At 57.8% G+C, this 19,218-nt stretch overlaps 1 long non-coding RNA gene across 1 annotated transcript; it reads right to left on the minus strand.

Moving 5' to 3' along the window:
- Positions 1-7,410: 7,410 nt before the first annotated feature.
- LOC139247159 (uncharacterized) lies at positions 7,411-13,442 on the minus strand. The gene is made up of 2 exons (XR_011590834.1): positions 13,192-13,442; positions 7,411-7,914 (listed from the first exon to the last, which is right to left on the minus strand). It is a non-coding gene; the product is annotated as an uncharacterized lncRNA (long non-coding RNA).
- Between the last annotated feature and the right edge of the window lie 5,776 nt (positions 13,443-19,218).

The raw sequence follows: 19,218 nt of genomic DNA on the forward strand, positions 1-19,218 counted from the left end.
GGAACAGGGGCGGGGCCTGGAAACAGGGGGCGGGGATGGGGACAGGGGCGGGGCCTGGGGACGGGGGTGGGGACAGGGGGCTGGGCCTGGGTACAGGGGGCGGGGCCTGGACTGGGGCCTGGGGACAGTGGGCGTGGCCTACGAACAGGGGGCGGGGCCTGGGGACCCTCAGATGAGCCACAACCTCTGACTCCGAGATGAGTGCGCGACACCACTTGGAAGAAGCACTGAGGGTAGCAAGGGCACAGAATGTACTCTGGGTGGGGGACTTGAATGTCCATCACCAAGAGTGGCTCGGTCGCACCACCACTGACCGAGCTGGCTAAGTCCTGAAAGACATAACTGCCAGACTGGGCCTACATCAGGTGGTAAGAGAACCAACACGAGGGAAAAACCCTACTGGACTTGTCCTCACCAATCTACCTGTCGCAGAAGCATCTGTCCACGCAGTCATTGTGGAGACAAAGTCCCGTCTTCACACTGAGGACACCCTCCATCGTGTTGTGTGGCACTGCCACCGTGCCCAATGGGATAGATTCAGAACACATCTAGCAGCTCAAAACTGGGCATCCATGAGGCACTGTGGGCCATCAGCAGCAGCAGAATTGTATTCCACCACAATCTGTAACCTCATGGCCCGACATATCCCTCACTCTAGCATTACCATCAAGCCAAGCGACCAACCCTGGTTCAATGAGGAGTGTAGAAGAGCATGTCAGGAGCAGCACCAGGCATATCTAAAAATGAGGTGCCAACCTGGGGAAGGTGCAACTACATGCATACTAAACAGCGGAAGCAGCATGCTATAGACAGGGTTAAGCAATCCCACAATCAACGTTCAGATCAAAGCTCTGCAGTCCTGCCACGTCCAGTCGTGAATGGACAATTAAACAATTAATGAAAGGAGGAGGCTCCATGAATATCCCCATCCTCAATGATGACCGAGCCCAGCACATGAGTGCAAAAGACAAGGCTGAAGCGTTTGCAACCATCTTCAGCCAGAAGTGCCGAGTGGATGATCCACATCGGCTCCTCCTGCAGTCCCCACCATCACAGAAACCAGTCTTCAGCCAATTCGATTCACTCCACGTGATATCAAGAAATGGCTGAGCGCACTGGATAGAGAAAAGACTATGAGCCCCTACAACATCTCGACTGTCGTGCTGAAGACTTGTGCTCCAGAATTAGCTGCGCCTCTAGCCAAGCTGTTCCAGTACAGCTACAACACTGGCATCTATCCGACAATGTGGAAAACTGCCCAGGTATGTTCTGTCCATAAAAAGCAGGACAAATCCAATCTGGCCAATTACCAACCCATCAGTCTACTCTCAATCATCAGCAAAATGATGGAAGGTGTCGTCGACAGTGCTATCAAGCGGCACTTACTCACCAATAACCTGCTCACAGATGCCCAGTTTGGGTTCCACCAGGACCACTCGGCTCCAGATCTCATTACAGCCTTGGTCCAAACATGGACAAAAGAGCTGCATTCCAGAGGTGAGGTGAGAGTGACTGCCCTTGACATCAAGGCAGCATTTGACCGAGTGTGGCATCAAGGAGCCCAAGTAAAATTGGTCAATGGGAATCAGGCTGGAGTCAGACCCAGCACAAAGGAAGATGGTTGTGGCTGTTGGCGGTCAATCATCACAGCCCCAGGACATCGCTGCAGGAGTTCCTCAGGGCAGTGTCCTAGGCCCAACCATCTTCAGCTGCCTCATCAATGACCTTCCCTCCATCACAAGTGGGGATGTTCGCAGATGACTGCACAGAGTTCAATTCCATTCGCAACTCCTCAGATAATGAAGTAATCCATGCCCGCATGCAGCAAGACCTGAACAACATTCAGACTTGGGCTGATGTGGCAAGTAACATTCGTGCCACACAAGTGCCAGGCAATGACCATCTCCAACAAGCGAGAGTCTAACCATCTCCCTTTGATATTAAACAACATTACCGTCGCTGAATCCCTCACCATCAACATTCTGGCTGTCACCATTGACCAGAAACTTAACTGGACCAGCCACATAAATACTGTGGCAACAAGACGAAAGGTGGACAAGTCCCCTGGACCTGATGGCCTTACATCCTACGGTCTTAAAAGAAGTGGCTGCAGAGATAGTGGATGCATTGGTTGTAATCTACCAAAATTCCCTGGATTCTGGAGAGGTCCCAGCAGATTGGAAAAACGCAAATGTAACGCCCCTATTTAAGAAAGGAGGCAGACAAAAAGCAGGAAACTGTAGACCAGTTAGCCTAACATCTGTCATTGGGAAAATGCTGGAGTCCATTATTAAGGAAGCAGTAGCAGGACGTTTAGAAAATCATAGTGCAGTCAAGCAGAGTCAGCATGGTTTTATGTAAGGGAAATCATGTTTGACAAATTTCTTGGAGTTCTTTGAGGGATTAAGGGGTTATAGGGAGCAGGCAGGGAAGTGGACCTGAGTCCATGATCGGGTCAGCCATGATCGTATTGAATGGCGGAGCAGGCTCGAGGGGCCGTATGGCCTACTCCTGCTCCTATTTCTTATGTTCTTATGTAACAAGCAGGGTGGATAAAGGGGAACCAGTGGATGTCGTGTATTTGGATTTCCAGAAGGCATTCGATAAGCTGCCACATAAAAGGTTACTGCAAAAGATAAAAGCTCACAGGGTTGGGGGTAATATATTAGCATGGATAGAGGATTGGCTAACTAACAGAAAACAGAGAGTGGGGATAAATGGGTCATTTTCAGGTTGGCAAACTGTAACTAGTGGAGTGTCACAGGGATCGATGCTGAGGCCTCAACTATTTATAATCTATATTAATGATTTGGATGAAGGGACTGAGTGTAACGTAGCCAAATTTGCTGATGATAGGTGGGAAAGCAAGTTGTGAGGAGGACGCAAAGAGTCTGCAAAGAAAATAAATAGGCTAAATGAAACACAGAAATTTACAGCGCAGAAGGATGCCATTTCGACCCATCGTGTCCGCGCCGGCCGACAAAGAGCCGCACGGCCCTTGGTCAGCAGCCCTCAAGGTTATATATAAACCTATGAACCTATGGAAAGGCAAAGAGCACCCAGTCCAACCAGTCCGCCTCACACAACTGCGACACCCCTTATACTGAAAACATTCTACACTCCACCCCAACCGGAGCCATGTGATCTCCTGGGAGAAGCAAAAACCAGATAAAAACCCAGGCCAATTTAGGGAGAAAAAACCTGGGGAAATTCCTCTCCGATCCATTCAGGCGATTGACACTAGTCCAAGAGATCACCCTGGCCGTATTCTATTCCCTGCAGTACTTACCATTATATCTACCAACAAAAGGTCATCCAGTCTAATCCCAATTACCAGCTCTCGGTCCCTGCAGGTTACTGCACTTTAAGAGCCCATCCAATCATCTCTTAAAAGTGGTGAGGGTTTCTGCATCCACCACTCTTCCAGGCAGCGAGTTCCAGGTCCCCACAACCCTCTGCGAAAAGAAGCCCACCCCCTCTTAAATCCCCTCAAAATCTTCCACCAACCACCTTAAATCAATGCCCCCTCATAATAGACCCCTCCACCAATGGAAATAGGCCCTTACTATCCACTTTGTCCAGGCCCCTCAATATTTTGTACATCTCAGTGAGGTCTCCTCTCAACCTCCTCTGTTCCAATGAGAACAAACCCAGCCTATCCAATCTGTCCTCATAACTAAGATTCTCCATTCCAGGCAGCATCCTAGTAAATCTCCTCTGCACCCTCTCTAGTGCAATCACGTCCTTCCTATAATACAGCGACCAGAACTGCACGCAGTACTCCAGCTGTGGCCTAACCAAAGTATTATACAATTTAAGCATAACCTCCCTGCTCTTGTATTCTATGCCTCGGCCAATAAAGGCAAGCATTCAGTATGCCTTCTTAACCACCTGGCCTGATACTTTCAGGGATCTTGGACAAGCACTCCAAGGTTCCTTTGTTCATTTACACTATTAAGTGGCTTACCGCTTAATGTGTATACCCTTTCCTTATTAGCCCTCCCAAAGTGCATCACCTCACACTTCTCTGAATTAAATTCCATTTGCCACTGCTCTGCCCACCTGACCAGTAGATTGATATCATCCTGCAGCCCATGACTTTCCTCTTCATTATCAACCATAGTGGGCAAAAATTTGGCAGATGGAGTATAATGTGGTAAAATGTGAGGTTATCCACTTTGGTAGGAAAAGTAAAAAACAAATTATTTAAATGGGGAGAGATTACAAAATGCTGCGGTAAACAGATCTGGGGGTCCTTGTACATGAAACACAAAAAGTTAGTATGCAGGTACAGCAAGTAATTAGGAAGGCAAATGGAATGTTGGCCTTTATTGCAAGGGGGATAGAGTATCAAAGCAGAGAAGTCCTGCTACAATTGTACCGGGTATTGGTGAGGCCGCACCTGCAGTACTGTGTAGTTTTGGTCCCCTTATTTAAGGAGGGATTTCATTCATTCATAGGCAGTCTCTCGGAATTGAGGAAGACTTACTTCCATTCTAAAAGTGAGTTTTCAGGTGGCTGTACAGTCCAATACGGGAATTACAGTTTCTGTCAAAGGTGGGGCAGACAGTGGTTGAAGGAAAGGGTGGGTGGGACTGGTCCTTCCGCTGTCTGCGCTTGCTTTCTGCATGCTCTCGGCAACGAGACTCCAGGTGCACAATGCCCTCCCCGATGCACTTCCTCCACTTTGGGCGGTCTTTGGCCAGGGACTCCCAGGTGTCGCACTTTATCAAGGAGGCTTTGAGGGTGTCCTTGAAACGTTTCCTCTGCCTGCTGCCACCTGGGGCTCGCTTGCCGTCCTGAGTTGAGCGCTTGCTTTGGGAGTCTCGTGTCGGGCATGCGGACGATGTAGCCCGTCCAACGGAGCTGGTCGAATGTGGTCAGTGCTTCGATGCTGGGGATCTTGGCCTGGTCAAGAACACTGACGTTGGTGTGTCTGTCCTCCCAGTGGATTTACATTGGAGGCAGTTCAGAGGTGGTTCACGAGGTTGATTCCTGAGATGAAAGGGTTGTCTTATGAAGAAAGGTTGAGCAGGTTGTGCCTGTACTCATTGGAGTTTAGAAGAATGAGAGGTGAGTTTACTGAAATGTATAAGATTCTGAGGGGTCTTGACCTTGTAGATGCAGAGATTGTTTCCCCTCGTGGGGGAATCTAGAACTAGGAGACATAGTTTCAGAATAAGGGATCATCCATTTAAAACATAAATGAGGAGTAATTTCTTCTCTCAGAGGGCTGTAAATCTGTGGAATTATCTACCCCAGAGCTGTGGAGGCTGGGTCATTGAATACATTTTAGGTGGGGGGATAGACAGATTTTTGAACGTTAAGGGAGTGAAGGGTTATGGGGAGCGGGCAGGGAAGTGGAGTTGAGGCCAAGATCAGATCAGTCGTGATATTATTGAATGGCGGAGCAGGCTCAAGGGGCCAAATGGCTGACGCCTGCTCCTATTTCTTATGTTCTCAGTACTGCTCCTCCTACAGCGCAGCACTCAACACTTCCCCTCTGACAATGCAATGCTCCTTCTGTACTGCCCCTCCGACAGTGCGACGCACCCTCAGTACTGCCCCTCTGACAGTGCGGCGCTCTCTCAGTACTGCCCCTCCGACACAGTTCAGTGCTCCCTCAGTACTGACCCGACAGTGCAGCACTCCCTCAGTACTGCCCCTCCGACAGTGCAGCACTCCCTCAGTTCTGCCCCTCCGACAGTACAGCACTCTCTCAGTACTGCCCCTCCGACAGTGCAGCACTCCGTCAGTACTGTCCTTACGACAGTGCAGCACTCCGTCAGTACTGCACTGAGCGTGTCTGCGTGTATTTTCTGGTCAAGTGTGGAGTGAGAGTTGAATCCACAACCTTCTGTCCCAGAGGCGAGAGTGCTGCCCAAGTCACGGCAGACACCTAAATGTTTCAGCGATTAGGACGAGGCAAGCTGGGGTCTGAGGGCTGCGGGGGATAGGGGGGGGGGGGGCAGGGTAGGGTCAGAGGATGGCGGGGGATGGTGGGTAGAGGGTCAGAGCCTGATGGGGGTAGGTGTGTCCGTGCCCGGCGGGAGATGGGGGGTAGGGTCAGAGCCCGGCGGGGGATGGGAGGGAGGGAGGATAGAGCCGGCGGGGGATGGGGAGGGAGGGTAGAGCCCGGCGGGGGATGGGAGGAAGGGAAGGTAGAGCCGGCGGGGGATGGGTGGGAGGGAGGGAAGGTAGAGCCGGCGGGGGATGGGAGGGAGGGAGGGTGGAGCCGGCGGGGGATGGGAGGGAGGGAGGGTGGAGCGGGGGATGGGAGGGACGGAGGGTGGAGCCGGCGGGGGATGGGAGGGAGGGAGGGTGGAGCCGGCGGGGGATGGGAGGGAGGGAGGGTGGAGCCGGCGGGGGATGGGTGGGAGGGAGGGAGGGTAGAGCCGGCGGGGGATGGGTGGGAGGGAGGGTAGAGTCCGGCGGGGGATGGGAGGGAGGGAGGGTGGAGCCGGCGGGGGATGGGAGGGAGGGAGGGTGGAGCGGGGGATGGGAGGGAGGGAGGGTGGAGCCGGCGGGGGATGGGAGGGAGGGAGGGTGGAGCGGGGGATGGGAGGGAGGGAGGGTGGAGCCGGCGGGGGATGGGAGGGAGGGAGGGTGGAGCCGGCGGGGGATGGGAGGGAGGGAGGGTAGAGCCGGCGGGGGATGGGAGGGAGGGAGGGTAGAGCCGGCGGGGGATGGGAGGGAGGGAGGGTAGAGCCGGCGGGGGATGGGAGGGAGGGAGGGTGGAGCCGGCGGGGGATGGGTGGGAGGGAGGGAGGGTAGAGCCGGCGGGGGATGGGAGGGAGGGAAGGTAGAGCCGGCGGGGGATGGGTGGGAGGGAGGGAAGGTAGAGCCGGCGGGGGATGGGAGGGAGGGAGGGTGGAGCCGGCGGGGGATGGGAGGGAGGGAGGGTGGAGCCGGCGGGGGATGGGTGGGAGGGAGGGTAGAGTCCGGCGGGGGATGGGAGGGAGGGAGGGTGGAGCCGGCGGGGGATGGGAGGGAGGGAGGGTGGAGCGGGGGATGGGAAGGAGGGAGGGTGGAGTCCGGCGGGGGATGGGAGGGTGGAGCCGGCGGGGGATGGGTGGGAGGGAGGGAGGGTGGAGTCCGGCGGGGGATGGGAGGGTGGAGCCGGCGGGGGCTGGGAGGGTGGAGCCGGCGGGGGCTGGTGACGGGAGCGACCATCTCGTTCAGTAATTAAAACCGAAATTGGTCGGCAGTCTGCACAAACCCCCGTGGGCTGGTCACTGTTTCAGTGTGAAAGGGGAGTCACATACAGCAGGCCCAGAGATCGAGGGCCCGCCCTTGTCCCCACCTGCTGATGGAATTTTCCCCCAAACACACTGCGACCGTAGATACACAACACTGAGCCAATCCCACAAAATTAAATATTTCACAATTTTATGAATAAAAACATCTACATGTATATTAAAAATTTATTATACATCATTTACATTGAGAGAGAACAGTCCAATATGTGAGGCATTTTCTGTGAAATTTCTTTTGTTCTTTCAGGAAGGAAGTCAAGACTGAGAAAAGAATATCGTAAACCAGGAGTTAGATACAGAGTAAAGCTCCCTCTACACTGTCCCATCAAACACTCCCAGGGCAGGTACAGCATGGGGTTAGATAAAGCTCGCCCTACTCCCGATCAAAGATCTTCCCCCACCAGCCGATCCTGTAGATTTCCGAGTGAGAATGTGGTACATTTAAATGTCCCCCCCCCGACCCATGCAGCTCAGCCTGTCTCCTCTCCGAGGACTCCCGGGCAGGTCTCAATCACTCGACTCCATCAGTTCGCTCTCGGCCCCCTCGCCATCATCGCACTCTGCATAGCTCCCGGCCCCTTCCTCCGCGGGCCGTTTCATTCCCCGCTGTTTGGACAGCGCGAGCGTGTATCGCATATTGTACCGGTTCCAGTCACACCTAGGGAGCACAAATTCAAGAATGGCTGCATCAGTTAAACACACCCATACCGAGATTGGAGTGGCAGCTCAGCCTCGCCCACTGGCCAACTGTCTCCCTCCCCCCCCCGTACCGAGTTCGGGGGCAGCTCAGCCTCGCCCATTGGCCAACCGTGTGCACCCAACACAGGGGAAGCTCGGGCAATCGGTGACAGTCAGTGCCACAGCGACTGGCCCGAGCCTCACGTGGACCCCACAGTGCACAGAAGGAGGAATCCCCCAACTCATCACAACGCCTGGTCATAGTGGGCGGGAACACGTTCTGATGGAGATCACTGCCGGGGGCTGTAACAGGATGGTGTCAGCCGTGGATCAGAAGGTCGTGAGACAAAATTCAACCCGAGACTCCCAGTGCAGTACTGAGGGTGCACCGCACTGTCGGAGGGGCAGCACTGAGGGAGCGCCGCACTGTCCGAGGGGCAGTACTGAGGGTGCACCGCACTGTCGGAGGGGCAGTACTGAGGGAGCACCGCACTGTCGGAGGGGCAGTACTGAGGGAGCACCGCACTGTCGGAGGGGCAGTACTGAGGGTGCACCGCACTGTTGGAGGGGCAGTACTGAGGGTGCACCGCACTGTTGGAGGGGCAGTACTGAGGGTGCACCGCACTGTTGGAGGGGCAGTACTGAGGGAGCACCGCACTGTCGGAGGGGCAGTACTGGGGGAGCGCCGCACTGTCGGAGGGGCAGTACTGGGGGAGAGCTGCACTGTTGGAGGGGCAGTACTGGGGGAGCGCCGCACTGTCGGAGGGGCAGTACTGAGGGAGCGCTGCACTGTCGGAGGGGCAGCACTGAGGGAGCGCTGCACTGTCGGAGGGGCAGCACTGAGGGAGCGCTGCACTGTCGGAGGGGCAGCACTGAGGGAGAGCTGCACTGTCGGAGGGGCAGTACTGGAGGAGTGCCGCACTGTCGGAGGGGCAGTACTGAGGGAGCGCCGCACTGTCAGAGCTGCTGTCTTTCGAAAGAGACATTAAACTCGTCTGCCCTCTCAATGATCCCACGGCACTATTTTCGAATAGCAGGGCTGTCATGCTCTCCGAGCCAACAGCGTTTTAAAACAAATGATCTGGTCATTATCACATTGCTGTGTGTGGGAGCTTGCTGTGCACAAATTGGCTGCCGCGTTTCCCACATTACAAGTGACTACACTACAAAGTTCCTCATTGGCTGTAACGCACTTTGGGATGACCTCAGGCAGTGAAAGGCGCTATAGAAATCAAAGTTTTTCTTCAAAATACAGCGAGTAAAGGTGCAGGCTTGGTCATCAGCTCTCCACAGTCAGACAGGACAGCAGTACAAAGACGCTCACTCCTCTGTCCTCTCCACACCACACCCCACAAACCCCGGTCCCCCACAAACAACCTCTTCTTATAAACTCTTATAAACCAATGCAGGGAGATAGAGGGAAACAAAAAGGAGGCAAAAACAAAAGACAGAAAGGAGATGAGAAAAAGTGGAGGGCAGAGAAACCCAAGGCAAAGAACAAAAAGGGCCATTGTACAGCAAAATTCTAAAAGGACAGAGGGTGTTAAAAAAACAAGCCTAAAGGCTTTGTGTCTTAATGCAAGGAGTATCCGCAATAAGGTGGATGAATTAACTGTGCAAATAGATGTTAACAAATATGATGTGATTGGGATTACGGAGACGTGGCTCCAGGATGATCAGGGCTGGGAACTCAACATCCAGGGGTATTCAACATTCAGGAAGGATAGAATAAAAGGAAAAGGAGGTGGGGTAGCATTGCTGGTTAAGGAGGAGATTAAGGCAATAGTTAGGAAGGACATTAGCTTGGATGATGTGGAATCTATATGGGTAGAGCTGCAGAACACCAAAGGGCAAAAAACGTTAGTGGGAGTTGTGTACAGACCTCCAAACAGTAGTAGTGATGTTGGGGAGGGCATCAAACAGGAAATTAGGGGTGCATGCAATAAAGGTGCAGCAGTTATAATGGGTGACTTTAATATGCACATAGATTGGGCTAACCAAACTGGAAGCAATACGGTGGAGGAGGATTTCCTGGAGTGCATAAGGGATGGCTTTCTCGACCAATATGTCGAGGAACCAACTAGGGGGGAGGCCATCTTAGACTGGGTGTTATGTAATGAGAGAGGATTAATTAGCAATCTCGTTGTGCGAGGCCCCTTGGGGAAGAGTGACCATAATATGGTGGAATTCTGCATTGGGATGGAGAATGAAACAGTTAATTCAGAGACCATGGTCCAGAATTTAAAGAAGGGTAACTTTGAAGGTATGAGGCGTGAATTGGCTGGGATGGATTGGCGAATGATACTTAAGGGGTTGACTGTGGATGGGCAATGGCAGACATTTAGAGACCGCATGGATGAACTACAACAATTGTACATTCCTGTCTGGCATAGAAATAAAAAAGGGAAGGTGGCTCAACCGGGGCTATCAAGGGAAATCAGGGATAGTATTAAAGTCAAGGAAGTGGCATACAAATTGGCCAGAAATAGCAGCGAACCTGGGGACTGGGAGAAATTTAGAACTCAGCAGAGGAGGACAAAGGGTTTGATTAGGGCAGGGAAAATGGAGTACGAGAAGAAGCTTGCAGGGAACATTAAGACGGATTGCAAAAGTTTCTATAGTTATGTAAAGAGAAAAAGGTTAGTAAAGACAAACGTAGGTCCCCTGCAGTCAGAATCAGGGGAAGTCATAACAGGGAACAAAGAAATGGCGGACCAATGGAACAAGTACTTTGGTTCGGTATTCACGAAGGAGGACACGAACAACCTTCCGGTTATAAAAGGGGTCGGGGGGTCTAGTAAGGAGGAGGAACTGAGGGAAATCCTTATTAGCTGGGAAATTGTGTTGGGGAAATTGATGGGATTGAAGGCCGATAAATCCCCAGGGCCTGATGGACTGCATCCCAGAGTACTTAAGGAGGTGGCCTTGGAAATAGTGGATGCGTTGACAGTCATTTTCCAACATTCCATTGACTCTGGATCAGTTCCTATGGAGTGGAGGGTAGCCAATGTAACCCCACTTTTTAAAAAAGGAGGGAGAGAGAAAACAGGGAATTATAGACCGGTCAGCCTGACATCGGTAGTGGGTAAAATGATGGAATCAATTATTAAGGATGTCATAGCAGTGCATTTGGAAAGAGGTGACATGATAGGTCCAAGTCAGCATGGATTTGTGAAAGGGAAATCATGCTTGACAAATCTTCTGGAATTTTTTGAGGATGTTTCCAGTAGAGTGGATAAGGGAGAACCAGTTGATGTGGTATATTTGGACTTTCAGAAGGCGTTCGACAAGGTCCCACACAAGAGATTGATGTGCAAAGTTAGAGCACATGGGATTGGGGGTAGTGTACTGACATGGATTGAGAACTGGTTGTCAGACAGGAAGCAAAGAGTAGGAGTAAATGGGTACTTTTCAGAATGGCAGGCAGTGACTAGTGGGGTACCGCAAGGTTCTGTGCTGGGGCCCCAGCTGTTTACACTGTACATTAATGATTTAGATGAGGGGATTAAATGTAGTATCTCCAAATTTGCGGATGACACTAAGTTGGGTGGCAGTGTGAGCTGCGAGGAGGATGCTGTGAGGCTGCAGAGCGACTTGGATAGGTTAGGTGAGTGGGCAAATGCATGGCAGATGAAGTATAATGTGGATAAATGTGAGGTTATCCACTTTGGTGGTAAAAACAGAGAGACAGACTATTATCTGAATGGTGACAGATTAGGAAAAGGGGAGGTGCAAAGAGACCTGGGTGTCATGGTACATCAGTCATTGAAGGTTGGCATGCAGGTGCAGCAGGCGGTTAAGAAAGCAAATGGCATGTTGGCCTTCATAGCAAGGGCAGGGAGGTGTTGCTACAGTTGTACAGGGCATTGGTGAGGCCACACCTGGAGTATTGTGTACAGTTTTGGTCTCCTAACTTGAGGAAGGACATTCTTGCTATTGAGGGAGTGCAGCGAAGGTTCACCAGACTGATTCCCGGGATGGCGGGACTGACCTATCAAGAAAGACTGGATCAACTCTGCTTGTATTCACTGGAGTTCAGAAGAATGAGAGGGGACCTCATAGAAACATTTAAAATTCTGACGGGCTTGGACAGGTTAGATGCAGGAAGAATGTTCCCAATGTTGGGGAAGTCCAGAACCAGAGGTCAGAGTCTAAGGATAAGGGGTAAGCCATTTAGGACCGAGATGCGGAGGAACTTCTTCACCCAGAGAGTGGTGAACCTGTGGAATTCTCTACCACAGAAAGTTGTTGAGGCCAACTCACTAAATATATTCAAAAAGGAGTTAGATGAGGTCCTTACTACTAGGGGGATGAAGGGGTATGGCGAGAAAGCAGGAATGGGGTACTGAAGTTGAATGTTCAGCCATGAACTCATTGAATGGCGGTGCAGGCTAGAAGGGCCGAATGGCCTACTCCTGCACCTATTTTCTATGTTTCTATGTTTCTAAAAGCAAAATACTGCGGATTTTGGAATTTGAAATAAGAGAAAATGCTGGAAATCTCAGCGGGTCAGGCAACATTTGTAGAGAGAGAAGCAGAGTTAACGTTTCGGGTCGATGACGAAGGGTTAACGACCCGAAACACCAACTCTGTTTGTCTCCACAGATGCTGCCTAACCCGCTGAGATTTCCAGCATTCTCTGTTTTTATAAACTCGTTGGGCCCAGTAAATCAGTTCGAACATCCTAGTCCTCACATTCAAATCCCTCCACACCTGGGGCTCTCTGAACCCCCACCCCCACACCATCTCCACCCCCACCGCCACCCCCTCCACTATCACCCCCCCCTCCATCATCCTCCCTCCCCTCCACCACCATCCTCCCTCCCCTCCACCTCCCCTCTCCTCTCCTCCACCATCCTCCCTCCCCACCTCCCCCCCGCACCATCCTCCCTAACCCCCCCCCCCGCACCATCACCACCCCACCTCCCCCTCCCCCCCCAACCATCACCACCCCACCTCCCCCACCCCCAACCATCACCACCTCACACCACCCAATCACCACCCTCGACAGCACTGACTCGAATTTGCTCCCTTGCTCCTGGGTCTCAAACCCTCACCCCAAAGATCCCTCTCGTTGGCCGTGTCTTCAGCCGCCCATCCACCTCCCCTCCCCTGCGATTCCCTGCCCAGTTTACAGTTATTAATCTCCACGCCGGTACTGGGTGAGGGGAACAAGGGCCCGGCTCGGCCCCCGGGACGGGCTGTGTATGGCTGGGTTACTGAGCACTGCCCGTGCTGCGCCCGTGCGGACACTCACAGTTTGGACACCGTGTCGAAGTGATACTGGATGCTCCTCTGCAGAGACTGGATCATTGGCAGCAGCACCACCGACCTGTGGGGACAAACCCAGAGTCAATCAGCGCCCAGCCGGATTACAGAAAACCAAGTCCGTGGGAGCCGCACCCGGCCAGCCTCAGGCCCGGGAATTTCCCCCCCAATAAATCTTCCTGCTCGATCCGTGGGCCAGTGAGGGGGAACATTCTGGGAGGTCAGAGATTCCCCTGGGAGAACGGGGCGGGAGTGTGTGCACCGGGAGGGGGGGGGGGGGCAAAGAGAGAGGAAAGTGTGTGTGTGTCGGGGGGGGGGGGGGGGGGAAAGAGGGTATAGGGTATGTGGGGGCAAGAAACGAGCGGGGGGAGGGAGGGAGGGGAGGAACGAGCGTGGGGGGGGAGGGAGGGAGGGGAGGAACGAGCGTGGGGGGGGGGAGGGAGGGAGGGGAGGAACGAGCGTGGGGGGGGGAGGGAGGGAGGGGAGGAACGAGCGTGGGGGGGGGAGGGAGGGAGGGGAGGAACGAGCGGTGGGGGGGGGAGGGAGGGAGGGGAGGAACGAGCGTGGGGGGGGAGGGAGGGAGGGGAGGAACGAGCGTGGGGGGGGGAGGGAGGGAGGGGAGGAACGAGCGTGGGGGGGGAGGGAGGGAGGGGAGCAACGAGCGTGGGGGGGGGAGGGAGGGAGGGGAGGAACGAGCGTGGGGGGGGAGGGAGGGAGGGGAGGAACGAGCGTGGGGGGGGAGGGAGGGAGGGGAGGAACGAGCGTGGGGGGGAGGGAGGGAGGGGAGGAACGAGCGTGGGGAGGGAGGGAGGGGAGGAACGAGCGTGGGGGGGGAGGGAGGGAGGGGAGGAACGAGCGTGGGGGGGAGGGAGGGAGGGGAGGAACGAGCGTGGGGGGGGAGGGAGGGAGGGGAGGAACGAGCGTGGGGGGGGAGGGAGGGAGGGGAGGAACGAGCGTGGGGGGGGGGGGAGGGAGGGAGGGGAGGAACGAGCGTGGGGGGGGAGGGAGGGAGGGGAGGAACGAGCGTGGGGGGGGGGGAGGGAGGGGAGGAACGACCGTGGGGGGGGGGGGAGGGAGGGGAGGGGAGGAACGAGCGTGGGGGGGGAGGGAGGGAGGGGAGGAACGAGCGTGGGGGGGGGAGGGAGGGAGGGGAGGAACGAGCGTGGGGGGGGGAGGGAGGGAGGGGAGGAACGAGCGTGGGGGGGGAGGGAGGGAGGGGAGGAACGAGCGTGGGGGGGGGAGGGAGGGAGGGGAGGAACGAGCGTGGGGGGGGGAGGGAGGGAGGGGAGGAACGAGCGTGGGGGGGGAGGGAGGGAGGGGAGGAACGAGCGTGGGGGGGGGAGGGAGGGAGGGGAGGAACGAGCGTGGGGGGGGGAGGGAGGGAGGGGAGGAACGAGCGTGGGGGGGGAGGGAGGGAGGGGAGGAACGAGCGTGGGGGGGGGAGGGAGGGAGGGGAGGAACGAGCGTGGGGGGGGGAGGGAGGGAGGGGAGGAACGAGCGTGGGGGGGGGAGGGAGGGAGGGGAGGAACGAGCGTGGGGGGGGAGGGAGGGAGGGGAGGAACGAGCGTGGGGGGGGGAGGGAGGGAGGGGAGGAACGAGCGTGGGGGGGGGGGAGGGAGGGAGGGGAGGAACGAGCGTGGGGGGGGGGGAACGAGCGAGGGAGGGGAGGAACGAGCGTGGGAGGGGAGGAACGAGGGGAGGGAGGGGAGGAACGAGCGTGGGGGGGGAGGGAGGGAAGGAACGAGCGTGGGGGGGGAGGGAGGGGAGGAACGAGCGTGGGGGGGGGAGGGAGGGGAGGAACGAGCGTGGGGGGGGGAGGGAGGGAGGGGAGGAACGAGCGTGGGGGGGGAGGGAGGGAGGGGAGGAACGAGCGTGGGGGGGGGAGGGAGGGAGGGGAGGAACGAGCGTGGGGGGGGAGGGAGGGAGGGGAGGAACGAGCGTGGGGGGGGAGGAACGAGCGAGGGAGGGGAGGAACGAGCGTGGGAGGGGAGAAACGAGCGTGGGAGGGGAGAAACGAGCGTGGGAGGGGAGAAACGAGCGTGGGAGGGGAGAAACGAGCGTGGGAGGGGAGAAACGAGCGTGGGAGGGGAGAAACGAGCGTGGGAGGGGAGAAACGAGCGTGGGAGGGGAGAAACGAGCGTGGGAGGGGAGAAACGAGCGTGGGAGGGGAGAAACGAGCGTGGGAGGGGAGAAACGAGCGTGGGAGGGGAGAAACGAGCGTGGGAGGGGAGAAACGAGCGTGGGAGGGGAGAAACGAGCGTGGGAGGGGAGAAACGAGCGTGGGAGGGGAGAAACGAGCGTGGGAGGGGAGAAACGAGCGTGGGAGGGGAGAAACGAGCGTGGGAGGGGAGAAACGAGCGTGGGAGGGGAGAAACGAGTGTGGGAGGGGAGAAACGAGTGTGGGAGGGAGGGGAGGAACGAGGGAGGGAGGGAGGGGAGGAACGGGGAGGGAGGGAGGGAGGGGGGAACGAGGGAGGGAGGGAGGGGAGGAACGAGGGAGGGAGGGAGGGGAGGAACGAGGGAGGGAGGGAGGGGAGGAACGAGGGAGGGAGGGAGGGGAGGAACGAGGGAGGGAGGGAGGGGAGGAACGAGGGAGGGAGGGAGGGGAGGAACGAGGGAGGGAGGGAGGGGAGGAACGAGGGAGGGAGGGAGGGGAGGAACGAGGGAGGGAGGGAGGGGAGGAACGAGGGAGGGAGGGAGGGGAGGAACGAGGGAGGGAGGGAGGGGAGGAACGAGGGAGGGAGGGAGGGGAGGAACGAGGGAGGGAGGGAGGGGAGGAACGAGGGAGGGAGGGAGGGGAGGAACGAGGGAGGGAGGGAGGGGAGGAACGAGGGAGGGAGGGAGGGGAGGAACGAGGGAGGGAGGGAGGGAGGGGAGGAACGAGGGAGGGAGGGAGGGAGGGGAGGAACGAGGGAGGGAGGGAGGGGAGGAACGAGGGAGGGAGGGAGGGGAGGAACGAGGGAGGGAGGGAGGGGAGGAACGAGGGAGGGAGGGGAGGAACGAGCGTGGGGGGGGAGGGAGGGGAGGAACGAGCGTGGGGGGGGAGGGAGGGGAGGAACGAGCGTGGGGGGGGAGGGAGGGGAGGAACGAGCGTGGGGGGGGAGGGAGGGGAGGAACGAGCGTGGGGGGGGGAGGAACGAGCGAGGGAGGGAGGAACGAGCGAGGGAGGGGAGGAACGAGCGAGGGAGGGGAGGAACGAGCGAGGGAGGGGAGGAACGAGCGAGGGAGGGGAGGAACGAGCGAGGGAGGGGAGGAACGAGCGAGGGAGGGGAGGAACGAGCGAGGGAGGGGAGGAACGAGCGAGGGAGGGGAGGAACGAGCGAGGGAGGGGAGGAACGAGCGTGGGGGGGGAGGGAGGGGAGGAACGAGCGTGGGGGGGGAGGGAGGGGAGGAACGAGCGTGGGGGGGGGAGGGAGGGGAGGAACGAGCGTGGGGGGGGGAGGGAGGGGAGGAACGAGCGTGGGGGGGGAGGGAGGGGAGGAACGAGCGTGGGGGGGGGAGGGAGGGGAGGAACGAGCGTGGGGGGGGGAGGGAGGGGAGGAACGAGCGTGGGGGGGGGAGGGAGGGGAGGAACGAGCGTGGGGGGGGGAGGGAGGGGAGGAACGAGCGTGGGGGGGGGGAGGGAGGGGAGGAACGAGCGTGGGGGGGGGAGGGAGGGGAGGAACGAGCGTGGGGGGGGGAGGGAGGGGAGGAACGAGCGTGGGGGGGGAGGAACGAGCGTGGGGGGGTACGGGGGGGAGGGAGGGGAGGAACGAGCGTGGGGGGGGGGGAGGGAGGGAGGGGAGGAACGAGCGTGGGGGGGGGGGAGGGAGGGAGGGGAGGAACGAGCGTGGGGGGGGGGGGAGGGAGGGGAGGAACGAGTGTGGGAGGGGAGAAACGAGTGTGGGAGGGGAGAAACGAGTGTGGGAGGGGAGAAACGAGTGTGGGAGGGGAGAAACGAGTGTGGGAGGGGAGAAACGAGTGTGGGAGGGGAGAAACGAGTGTGGGAGGGGAGAAACGAGTGTGGGAGGGGAGAAACGAGTGTGGGAGGGGAGAAACGAGTGTGGGAGGGGAGAAACGAGTGTGGGAGGGGAGAAACGAGTGTGGGAGGGGAGAAACGAGTGTGGGAGGGGAGAAACGAGTGTGGGAGGGGAGAAACGAGTGTGGGAGGGGAGAAACGAGTGTGGGAGGGGAGAAACGAGTGTGGGAGGGGAGAAACGAGTGTGGGAGGGGAGAAACGAGTGTGGGAGGGGAGAAACGAGTGTGGGAGGGGAGAAACGAGTGTGGGAGGGGAGAAACGAGTGTGGGAGGGGAGAAACGAGTGTGGGAGGGGAGAAACGAGTGTGGGAGGGGAGAAACGAGTGTGGGAGGGGAGAAACGAGTGTGGGAGGGGAGAAACGAGTGTGGGAGGGGAGAAACGAGTGTGGGAGGGGAGAAACGAGTGTGGGAGGGGAGAAACGAGTGTGGGAGGGGAGGAACGAGTGTGGGAGGGGAGGAACTGAGTGTGGGAGGGGAGGAACGAGTGTGGGAGGGGAGGAACGAGTGTGGGAGGGGAGGAACGATGGGAGGGGAGGAACGAGGGAGGGAGGGAGGGGAGGAACGAGGGAGGGAGGGAGGGGAGGAACGAGGGAGGGAGGGAGGGGAGGAACGAGGGAGGGAGGGAGGGGAGGAACGAGGGAGGGAGGGAGGGGAGGACGAGGGAGGGAGGGAGGGGAGGAACGAGGGAGGGAGGGAGGGGAGGAACGAGGGAGGGAGGGAGGGGAGGAACGAGGGAGGGAGGGAGGGGAGGAACGAGGGAGGGAGGGAGGGGAGGAACGAGGGAGGGAGGGAGGGGAGGAACGAGGGAGGGAGGGAGGGGAGGAACGAGGGAGGGAGGGAGGGGAGGAACGAGGGAGGGAGGGAGGGGAGGAACGAGGGAGGGAGGGAGGGGAGGAACGGAGGGAGGGGGGGGGAGGGAGGGAGGGAGGAACGAGCGTGGGGGGGGAACGAGGGAGGGGAGGAACGAGTGTGGGAGGGGAGAAACGAGTGTGGGAGGGGAGAAACGAGTGTGGGAGGGGAGAACGAGTGTGGGAGGGGAGAAACGAGTGTGGGAGGGGAGAAACGAGTGTGGGAGGGGAGAAACGAGTGTGGGAGGGGAGAAACGAGTGTGGGAGGGGAGAAACGAGTGTGGGAGGGGAGAAACGAGTGTGGGAGGGGAGAAACGAGTGTGGGAGGGGAGAAACGAGTGTGGGAGGGGAGAAACGAGTGTGGGAGGGGAGAAACGAGTGTGGGAGGGGAGAAACGAGTGTGGGAGGGGAGAAACGAGTGTGGGAGGGGAGAAACGAGTGTGGGAGGGGAGAAACGAGTGTGGGAGGGGAGAAACGATGTGGGAGGGGAGAAACGAGTGTGGGAGGGGAGAAACGAGTGTGGGAGGGGAGAAACGAGTGTGGGAGGGGAGAAACGAGTGTGGGAGGGGAGAAACGAGTGTGGGAGGGGAGAAACGAGTGTGGGAGGGGAGAAACGAGTGTGGGAGGGGAGAAACGAGTGTGGGAGGGGAGAAACGAGTGTGGGAGGGGAGAAACGAGTGTGGGAGGGGAGAAACGAGTGTGGGAGGGGAGAAACGAGTGTGGGAGGGGAGAAACGAGTGTGGGAGGGGAGAAACGAGTGTGGGAGGGGAGAAACGAGTGTGGGAGGGGAGAAACGAGTGTGGGAGGGGAGAAACGAGTGTGGGAGGGGAGAAACGAGTGTGGGAGGGGAGAAACGAGTGTGGGAGGGGAGAAACGAGTGTGGAGGGGAGGGGAGAAACGAGTGTGGGAGGGGAGGAACGAGTGTGGGAGGGGAGGAACGAGTGTGGGAGGGGAGGAACGAGTGTGGGAGGGGAGGAACGAGTGTGGGAGGGGAGGAACGAGTGTGGGAGGGGAGGAACGAGTGTGGGAGGGGAGGAACGAGTGTGGGAGGGGAGGAACGGAGGGAGGGGAGGAACGAGGGAGGGAGGGAGGGGAGGAACGAGGGAGGGAGGGAGGGGAGGAACGAGGGAGGGAGGGAGGGGAGGAACGAG

This window comes from Pristiophorus japonicus, unplaced genomic scaffold, assembly GCF_044704955.1.
Source record: "Pristiophorus japonicus isolate sPriJap1 unplaced genomic scaffold, sPriJap1.hap1 HAP1_SCAFFOLD_2587, whole genome shotgun sequence".
Classification (NCBI taxonomy): domain Eukaryota; kingdom Metazoa; phylum Chordata; class Chondrichthyes; family Pristiophoridae; genus Pristiophorus; species Pristiophorus japonicus.